Below are 9,736 nucleotides of genomic sequence, written 5' to 3'. Positions count from 1 at the left end.
GGCGGTCGGGGATGAGCGATGGTCTTTTCCTACCAATCTATCCACCTAGGGGCATGCGTAGTAGTACTTTGCTTCGAGGGCTAATAAACTTTTGCAATAAGTATATGAGTTCTTTATGACTAATGTGAGTCCATGGATTATACGCACTCTCACCCTTCCATCATTGCTAGCCTCTTCGGTACCGTGCATTGCCCTTTCTCACCTCAAGAGTTGGTGCAAACTTCGCCGGTACATCCAAACCCCGTGATACGATACGCTCTATCACACATAAGCCTCATTATATCTTCCTCAAAACAGCCACCATACATACCTATCATGGCATTTCCATAGCCATTCCGAGATATATTGCCATGCAACTTCCATCATCATCATATACATGACTTGAGCATTTATTGTCATATTGCTTTGCATGATCGTAAGATAGCTAGCATGATGTTTTCATGGCTTGTCCGTTTTTTGATGTCATTGCTACGCTAGATCATTGCACATCTCGGTACACCGCCGGAGGCATTCATATAGAGTCATATCTTTGTTCTAGTATCATGTTGTAATATTGAGTTGTAAGTAAATAAAAGTGTGATGATCATCATTATTAGAGCATTGCCCCAAGAAAAAGAAAAGAGGCCAAAGAAGCCTAAATAGAAAAAGAGGCCAAAGAAGCCAATATAAAAAAAGGCCAAGAAGCCCACCAAAAAAAGAAAAAAAGAAAAAGAAGGGAAAAAAAGAAAAAGGGGCAATGTTACTATCCTTTTACCACACTTGTGCTGCAAAGTAGCACCATGTTCTTCATATAGCGGGTCCCTTGAGTTATCACTTTTATATACTAGTGGGAATTTTCATTATAGAACTTGGCTTGTATATTCCAATGATGGGCTTCCTCAAATGCATGAGGTCTTCATGAGCAAGCAAGTTGGATGCACACCCACTTAGTTTCCAGTTTGAGCTTTCATACACTTATAGCTCTTAGTGCATCCGTTGCATGGCAATCCCTACTCCTCACATTGACATCAATTGATGGGCATCTCCATAGCTCGTTGATTAGCCGCGTCGATGTGAGACTTTCTCCTTTTTTGTCTTCTCCACACAACCTCCATCATCATATTCTATTCTACCCATAGTGCTATGTCCATGGCTTGCACTCATGTATTGCGTGAGGGTTGAAAAGGCTGAAGCGCGTTAAAAAGTATGAACCAATTGCTCGGCTTGTCATCGGGGATGTGCATGATGTGAATATTTTGTGTGGTGAAGATGGAGCATAGCCAGACCATATGATTTTGAGGGATAACTTTCTTTGGCCATGTTACTTTGAAAAGACATGATTGCTTTATTAGAATGCTTCAAGTATTATTGTCTTAATGTCAAATGATAGACTATTGCTTTGAATCACTCGTGTCTTAATATTCATGCCATGATTAGATTATGATTATGCTAGGTGGCATTCCACATCAAAAATTATCTTTGTTATCATTTACCTACTCGAGGACGAGCAGGAATTAAGCTTGGGGATGCTGATACATTTCCGTCGTATCTATAATTTTTGATTGTTCCATGCCAATATTGTACAACTTTCATATACTTTTGGCAACTTTTTATACTATTTTTGGGACTCACATATTGATCCAGTGCCAAGTTCCTGTTTGTTGCATGTTTTTTGTTTCGCAGAGAACCCATATCAAATGGAGTCCAAACGGGATAAAAACAGATGGAGATTCTTTTGGAATATTTATGATTTTTGGGAAGAAGAATCAGCACGAGACGATGCCCGAGGGGGCCACGAGGCAGGGGGCGCGCCCCAGGGGGTCAGGCGCGCCCTGGGCCCTTGTGGCCACCCCGTAAGGCGGTTGGTGCCCTTTTATCGCCGCAAGAAAGCTAATATCCGGATAGAGATCGTGTCCAAAATTTAGCCCAATCGGAGTTACGGATCTCCGGTTATAAAAGAAACGGTGAAAGGGCATAATCTGGAGCGCAGAAACAGAGAGAGACAGAGAGACAGATCCAATCTCGGAGGGGCTCTCGCCCCTCCCATACCATGGAGGCCATGGACCAGAGGGGAAACCCTTCTCCCATCTAAGGAGAAGGTCAAGGAAGAAGAAGAAGAAGGGGGGCCCTCTCCCCCTCGCTTCCGGTGGCGCCGGAACGCCGTCGGGGCCATCATCATCACCGCGATCTACACCAACACCTCCGTCATCTTCACCAACATCTCCATCACCTTCCCCCATCTATCTACTGCGGTCCACTCTCCCGCAACCCGCTGTACCCTCTACTTGAACATGGTGCTTTATGCTTCATATTATTATCCAATGATGTGTTGCCATCCTATGATGTCTGAGTAGATTTTCGTTGTCCTATCGGTAATTGGTGAATTGCTATGATTGGTTTAATTTGCTTGTGGTTATGTTGCTGTCCTTTGGTGCCTATCATATGAGCGCGCGCGTGGATCACACCATAGGGTTAGTTGTATGTTGATAGGACTATGTATTGGAGGGCAAGAGTGACAGAAGCTTCAACCTAGCATAGAAATTGATGCATACGGGATTGAAGGGGGGCCAATATATCTTAATGCTATGGTTGGGTTTTACCTTAATGAACGTTAATAGTTGCGGATGCTTGCTAATAGTTCCAATCATAAGTGCATAGAATTCCAAGTCAGGGATGACATGCTAGCAGTGGCCTCTCCCACATAAAACTTGCTATCGGTCTAGTAAAGTAGTCAATTGTTTAGGGACAATTTCGCAACTCCTACCACCACTTTTCCACACTCGCTATACTAACTTTATTGCTTCTTTATCTAAACAGCCCCTACTTTTTATTTACGCGCTCTTTATTATCTTGCAAACCTATCCAACAACACCTACAAAGTACTTCTAGTTTCATACTTGTTCTAGGTAAGACGAACGTTAAGCGTGCGTTGTAACATCCCAAATTTTCAATTTGGAATGTTATACATTAGATCATCATTGCATATCATATTTTTATTGCATTTTGGTTTGATCCTACAAATTCTACGCAACTCAAGGACCCACGGAGAGAGTTGGGGATTTCATTATTTTCATATTCGAGTTTTTCCTCGAATTTTGAAAAGATGATCGTTTGATTTTAATTATTTCTCTTTGAATATTTCTTTTATTAAAAATAAAAGAGAGAGGATAAAATGACTTCCTCAAAAATAAAGAAATATTGGAGATTTAATATTAAAATCGAATAAGATTTTATTCGGAGTTTTATCGCTATTTTATTTGAATTAGGAAAAAATGTGTTTTTCAAAATTGCATATTAGGCTCAAATAAATGTTCACCTGGTCCGGCATATTTTTAGAGGATGGGGAAAACTTATTTTAGGATTTTTGGAGTCCGTTTAGTATTTCTTTTATTCCTTTTTCCGAGCGGAATTATTAAAAAAAAGGGAACCGACCTACGGGCCGTATCCGGCCCGGACTCCTCCCAGGCCCCCCCTTTATAAGCCGCAGCCCCCAGCCCCGCAGTCCACCGCCGCCTCTAGCCCACCCTGCGCCAAACCTTAGCCGCCGCCCGCCGCGCCGCCGGATCTAGTCGCCGTTGACCGTCGTTTGACCGGTCGGTTTTCTTCGGTAAAACACGGTTTTTTTAATTTCATTAGGTTGGTTTTATTTTTTTCCGGTTTAGTCATTTAGCGGACGTTCATCCGTACGTTCATTTTAACGAATGGGTTTCACCGTTTAGCCACAGATAGCGAACGTTCATTCGTCTGGTTTTTTTTTCTCGAATTTTCCGTGATTATTTTCGATCGCGATTTCTGATCCGATCTTCGTTCTAGTATAACTTTTCGCTCATTTATCGGAATCAGTCGATTCAAGCGCCTAGAGTTTCATCTTGAAGCCCTCTTTCTGTTTAACCAACTTAAACAAGATTTTGCTACTATAAAATTTGACTTTAGTCAAGATTAGTAAACGAAGCTTGTTTCTTTCGCCGTTTGAGTTTCGTTGCTTCGTTTGGTTTGATTCTTTTTGCAAACCGGAGTTCTTAAGTTGAACTTTCTGGTTAGATCTCTTATTTGAGTTTTACCTGTGCCCTTGCTTGATTGCTTATTGTATGCTTGTTTGTTTGTGATAGAGTACCCGGAGTGCGAAGCGTGCTACTACGAGTCTCTAGGTTTCGCGGATCATCAGCAAGGCAAGTAACACTCTGATCATACCGCTTTACTACCCAGTTTTATTGCATTAGATCAACCCTCAAACAATTGCATGGTTAGGATCTTATTTAAATTGTGGGTTTGGGAAGTAGATGAGGTAGTACCTATTCACCTGTTTATTATCAAACCTATGGGAGTTACTTCTACGTTGATTATACTGCTATGCTATGCTCGTAGACGTGGATTGGGTTTGAGTGTACTCATGACAGATGTGAGCATTCTTTATTAATGGTTAACTTAAGGTGGCAACTTTAATACACATGTTGGTGGACTGAGGCACCTGGGGAATCCAGTGATTGCCTGTATTTTTTGGAAATCCCGGGGTACCGTGTGATTCTCCTATGGACTGCCACCCAGGCTCAAAGGGATCATGAGATTATTCATGCTAGAAACTTCCGTGTGCAGCCACAAGCCATTATGGGCTCTAGCATAGTTGAGTATATTGTGTGATCTCTTTCAGTGGTAGACTAGTAGATGTAGGGGATCTAGGTGGTACGGTCTACCCATCGAAAGAGTTAATGCTTCTGAAAGACTGTGTCTCGGTCATCCGCTTCTCAAACACCATGTAGTGCGAGAAATCCAACGGAGGCGATCGAGTCTTGTGGGGAAAAGTGCGCAAACCTCTGCAGAGTGTACAAACTAATCATGGTTAGCCGTGTCCCCGATTATGGACGTCTTGAGTATCTGGTTCTTGGATTATCATGTGGATCTCATCACTCTTAATTATAAAATTTGATTGGGTTATTAATTTACTTTTAATTGGGATTGAGATGGGGTTTACCATTCTCAATGTTTAACAACCACCATGATAGCTAAATAAAATTTATTCCTTTGATGTAGGGAAAAATTGACTTTTCGCAAAACATATTAACCATACAGCCTCCACCAGCCATATATGCATGTAGTGATAGCTTTATTCTGTTCATTACTCTTTTGTGATACATTGCCGGCATATTCCATGTGCTGACCCGTTTTCGGGCTGCAACGTATTATGTTGCAGACTTTTCAGACGACGAGTAAGGAGCCTTAGGTCATGGTCTTTCACTTAGTGATGTCGTTGGAGTTGATGGACTCACTTTATCTTCCAAGCCTTCTGCTGTTATCGTTTTAGATGGCCTTAAGCCATATTTATTGTAATAAGTTCTCTTTTGAGACATTTGATGTAATAAGTGTGTGATTGCTACTCTGTTATAAATCCTTCAAGTACTGTGCGTGTCAGCATTACCGATCCAGGGATGACACTGATGCACAGAGATCAGACTGTTTGAGGTCTGGTCGCTACAAGATGGTATCAGAGCACACGCTGACTGTAGGACACGACCACTAAGCTAAAGCCCTAGATCACTACTCTCTTCTCATTTCTGACTCCTCTCCATTTTCTACTCTTTAGGATGGCGGATGCAAGGATCAAGTTCACGCAACCGGATGAAGACACCCCTTTTGGACGCCACTTGAAGGAAGTTACTAGGTACCTGAACATTGGAATACCAAGCTTCACAGGGACTTACAATGCCACTTTACCAGAAGAGGAGCGCTGGATGATTCAAGTTCAAGTTCCAGGAAGGGCATTTACGCCAGTCACTAAGCCCATAGAGTTTTCCTTTGATGCACCAACCTGGTGTCTAGGAAAGAGTATGGCAGCCCACATCACCATGGGACACATTGGAGAAGTTTACCACAATGATCTCAAGGATACAATCTATCAGATTTGTGGGCACCGAGATGAGCAATGGGAGATGATCAGCACCAGGAAGGATAGATCGATTGCAGCTTTCATCCAGGAGTTAAACCAGCACATTCGACGCTAGGAGAACCAGATGTGTGCAGGCATGACAGATTTGAAGAAGGCGATGACAAGGATCACGGCGCTGGAGGAAGAACTCAAGGCTACACGCGAAGATTATGAGGAGGAAATTGTCATACTAGTGGAGAAGAATGACGACCTGACAAGGAAGTTGGGAGTATTCATGGGAGACCCTGCGCCAGGAGGAGAAGATGACGGTTCCACTTGCCCGGAGAACTACATCATCATCGACGACACCGACTCGGATCCCGATGATAGCGATGATGACTATGTTGATGAAGCTGGAGCAGATATCATGGAGTCTTCGACCGATCAATTTTTCTAGTCGACCACCATATCAGTAGTAGTATTCCACCATGTATATAGTATAGCCCGAGTACTTTTGTAACGATAGTTCTAGACCGATTGTATGCCCTTGTTTGATTGATTGAGTGATATGTTTGTGTTTGTCTCATGTGCATATGGGTAGTGTTTTCCCCCTAGACCTCATTCTACTCTGTTTTCTCATCTTTTCTAAACCCAGCAGATGCCTCCGAGACGCGACAATGGATTTGCTTTCCCACCGGAGCTCACTCAATTGATCCAGCAGCAGAATGCATTGATGCAGATACTAGTCCAGAATCAGAATTAGGGGAACAACAACAACAACAACAACAACAACCCACCACCACCACCACCAGTTGATCACTTAGCCCATTTTCTTAGGCTGAATCCGCCGGTGTTCTCCAGTAGCACCGAGCCGATTGTTGCAGATGATTGGCTCCGCAAGATTGAAAGGGAGTTGACTACTGCAGGATGCACAGATGCGGAGAGAGTGCGTTTTGCCTCACATCAGCTTGATGGACCCGCAACATCATGGTGGGAAAATTTCACAGCCACTTATCCCGTCGACATTGTGACATGGGACCAGTTCCAGCAGGCTTTTCGCACTGCCCATGTATCAGCAGGAGCTATGGCCATGAAGAAGCGTGAGTTTCATAATTTATGCCAAGGAGGACGCACCGTTGGCCAGTATGTGGATGACTTTAGTAAGCTAGCACGTTATGCCCCAGATGACGTAGCTACAGATGCAGCTAAGCAGGAGAAGTTTCGGGAAGGGCTGAATGATGAGCTGACCATGTAGTTGATGGTGGCAAATTTTAATAACTACCAGGAGTTGGTAGATAGAGCTCTCATGATTGAAGGGAAGCAGCAGCAGATCGATAACCGCAAGAGGAAGTATGGACAAAGGAAGTATAATTTTGGAGCTCAACAGAGACCCCGTTTTACCCCGAACTCGGGAGGAACCCTCCAGCATAACCATGGAGGTCACAATCACACTGGAGGAAGTTCGCACAACCATAGTGGCTCCAAGAACGGGAATGGTAATGGAGGAAGCAACGGACAAAACCGTTCCAACCCGGCAACACCCGCCAAGAAAGACCTAAGCCACGTTACTTGCTACAAGTGCCAGAAAACTGGACATTACGCCAACGAATGTCCTGAAGCTAAGAATGGAAACGGCAATGGAAGCTCTGGGAAGAATCCCAACCCTTTCACCAGGGGACAAGTGAACCACGTTAACGTGGAGGAGGTTGAAGCCCAACCAGATGCAGTAATAGGTAAGTTTTTGGTTAAGTCATTTACTACAGTCGTACTTTTTCATACTGGTGCATCGCATTCATACATATCAAGGGGATTCGTGGATAAGTTTAAACTGCCAACCCAAGCCCTTAGGTCACCCATGTTAGTAACCTCGCCAGGAGCAGAGTATATGGCTAGCCTATGGTGTGATCGGTTACCATTAAGGATTGGTAACTACCTGTTCCCCTCAGACCTAATAGTATTGGAGTCACAAGGATTGGATGTGATATTAGGCATGGATTGATTATCGAAGTATAGAGGGAACATTGACTGCGCCAGTAAGTCGATTTTGCTCACCACCCCAGAAGGAAGAAGGATCAAGTATGTATCCCGGCATGTGCCGAATAGGACTCAAGTGAATTCCTTATCAGGAGTTGTACAGGAGGAAGTACTAGTGGTGAAGGATTTTCCGGATGTATTTCCAGAAGAGTTGCCAGGCATGCCACCGGATAGAGACATTGATTTTTTGATTGAGCTTTTGCCAGGCACAGGGCCAATATCTAAGAGACCATACAGAATGCCCGCAAAGGATTTGGAGGAAATTAAGAAGCAAATTAAGGAGTTACTGGATAAGGGCTATATTCGCCCAAGTTCGTCACCTTGGGGATCACCAGTACTTCTAGGGGAGAAGAAGGATGGATCACTGAGGATGGTTGTTGATTATCGTGGATTGAATGAGGTGACGATCAAGAACAAGTACCCACTGCCGATGATCAATGATTTGTTTGATCAGCTGCAAGGAGCTAAAGTGTTTTCTAAGATCGATCTACGATCAGGGTACCACCAGCTGAAGATTCGAGAGCAGGATATACCTAAAACAGCTTTTACCACGAGGTACGGGCTATACGAGTATACCGTTATGTCATTCGGTCTGACTAACGCACCTGCCTATTTTATGAACATGATGAACAAAGTGTTTATGGAGTTTTTGGATAAGTTCGTCGTGGTGTTCATTGATGATATTTTGGTCTACTCGAAGAACAAAGAGGAATATGAGGAGCATTTGCGTTTGGTACTTGGGAAGCTCAGAGAACATCAGCTATACGCCAAGTTCAACAAGTGTGAGTTTTGGCTGAAGGAAGTCGGATTCCTTGGACATGTTATATCTGGAGAAGGAATAGCGATAGACCCCAGCAAAGTAGTCACGATGACAAATTGGGAGTCACCCACGTCAGTTGAAGAGATCCGGAGTTTTCTTGGACTCGCAGGATACTACCGGAGGTTCATTGAAAATTTCTCAAAGATTGCAAAGCCTATGACGGAATTGTTAAAGAAGGACACCAAGTTCAAATGGACTGGGGAATGTGAGGCTAGTTTTCAGGAGTTGAAGAAATGCTTGGTTACATCACCAGTGTTGATTCTGCCAGATCAACGCAAGGATTACGAAGTGTATTGTGACGCTTCTCATCGAGGACTTGGAGTCATACTTATGCAGGAGGGAAGGGTTGTTTCATATGCCTCACGATAGCTTAAACCCCATGAGTTAAATTATGCTACGCATGATTTAGAGTTAGCAGCCGTAGTGCATGCATTGAAGACTTGGAGACATTTTCTCATCGGAAACCATTGTGAGGTATACATGGATCACAAGAGTTTGAAGTATATCTTCACGCAGAAGGAGTTGAATCTCAGGCAGAGGAGATGGTTAGAGCTCATTAAGGATTATGATATGAGATTGCATTATCATCCCGGAAAGGCTAACGTAGTAGCCGATGCGTTGAGCCGCAAAAGTCATGTCAATACACTCATGACCGGAGAGTTACCCAAGGAGTTAGCAGAAGACCTTCGTGAGCTATGTTTGGAGATAGTTCCGAGAGGTTATGTAGCAGCTTTGGAGATTCAATCTACATTGATGGATAAGATCAGAGAAGCTCAGAAGACGGATAAGGAGATAGCCGAAATAAAGGAAAAGATGAGTAAAGGAAAGGCTAAAGGATTTCGTGAGGATGAGCACGATACCTTATGGTTTGAGGACCGCGTATATGTGCCAAATGATCAGGAGATCAGGAAGCTGATTTTGCAAGAGGCCCATGATTCGCCATATTCGATTCACCCAGGAAATACTAAGATGTATCTGGATTTGAAGGATAGTTTCTGGTGGACCGGAATGAAGAAGGATATTGCGGAGTATGTAGCAGTTTG

This window comes from Triticum aestivum, chromosome 7D, assembly GCF_018294505.1.
Source record: "Triticum aestivum cultivar Chinese Spring chromosome 7D, IWGSC CS RefSeq v2.1, whole genome shotgun sequence".
Classification (NCBI taxonomy): Eukaryota; Viridiplantae; Streptophyta; class Magnoliopsida; order Poales; family Poaceae; genus Triticum; species Triticum aestivum.
Note: the sequence above shows the minus strand (reverse complement) of the source record.